Below are 1,357 nucleotides of genomic sequence, written 5' to 3' on the forward strand. Positions count from 1 at the left end.
CTGGAGAAGAGGAGGCTGAGGGGAGACCTTCACGCTCTGAACAGCTCCCTGAAAGGAGCAGGTAGCGAGGGGGGGTCGGTTTCTGCTCCCAAGGAACAGGAGGACAAGGGGAAATGGCCTCAAGCTGCGCCAGGGGAGGTTTAGATTGGAGCTTGGGAAACGCTTCTTCCCGGAAAGGGTTGTGGAGCACTGGCAGAGGCTGCCCAGGGCAGTGGGGGAGTCACCACCCCTGGAGGTGTTTAACAGACGGGCAGAGGTGGTGCTGAGGGACATAGGTTAGTGGTGGACTTGGCAGTGTTGGATTAACGGTTGGACTCGATGAACTTAAAGGTCTTTTGCAACCTCAACGACTGTGGGCCTGCAGGAGAGGGGGACGGTTCCTTGTGAGCGGTGGGGTAGGGACAGTGTTTGTGTATGGAGGCAGCTGAGCCCACCCTTCCCCAGCAAATGAGCCCATTTGCCCTCACCCGCTGCCTTTTCACCCTGGTCGCGGCTGTGCATTCACGTGTAACGAAGCAATCGGTCATTTAAACAAATCAGTACGTTCTTGAGCACTTGGCTCCAGAGCCTTCCCTGGTCAGACGATGACTAAGGGCACGTCTGGCCGGCCGTGCAGGGACGCCAGGTCCGTCTCTCGGTGCGCCCCTGCCAGTGCTGGGATTTCAGGCTGGAAACCTGAGCCGGCTGCAGGCAGCCAGCCCGGCTGCGGCAACGCTTCCAGGCCAGACTGCTGCTGGACCTGCATCCCGATCTGGCCAAACTGCTGCCGGACCTGCATCCCGATCCGGCCAAACCCCTCCCAGACCCATCCGTGATGAATTAATATTTTTCTTGGCGTTGTTCAGCCTGGAGAAGAGAAGGCTCCGAGGAGACCTCAGAGCCCCTTCCAGTGCCTAAAGGGGCTCCAGGAGAGCTGGGGAGGGACTCTGCATCAGGGAGGGGAGCCATGGGACCAGGGGGAATGGTGTTAAACCAAAAGACAGGAAATTGAGATGAGATCTGAGGAATAACTTCTTGGCTGTGCGGGTGGTGATCCCCTGGCGCAGGTTGCCTCGAGAAGCTGTGGCTGCCCCATCCCTGGAGGTGTTCAAGGCCAGGTTGGATGGGGCTCTGAGCAACGTGGGCTGGTGGGAGGTGTCCCTGCCCAGGGCAGGGGGTGGACTCGATGATCTTCAAGGTCCCTTCAACCCAAAACACTGGGTGATTCTGTGATTCCCTTTCCCCAGTCACTGAATTCTGAGTGATACTTCCCTTCAGCTCCGAGCCAGCGCTGTGCCCCTGGCTGACCTACAGCCTGGTGCAACATCCCGATTTTGCAGTCTGCATGTCAGGTGCTGTCACAGGAGGGTTTGCAGGT

This window comes from Charadrius vociferus, unplaced genomic scaffold, assembly GCF_000708025.1.
Source record: "Charadrius vociferus isolate BGI_N301 unplaced genomic scaffold, ASM70802v2 scaffold1036, whole genome shotgun sequence".
NCBI lineage: Eukaryota > Metazoa > Chordata > Aves > Charadriiformes > Charadriidae > Charadrius > Charadrius vociferus.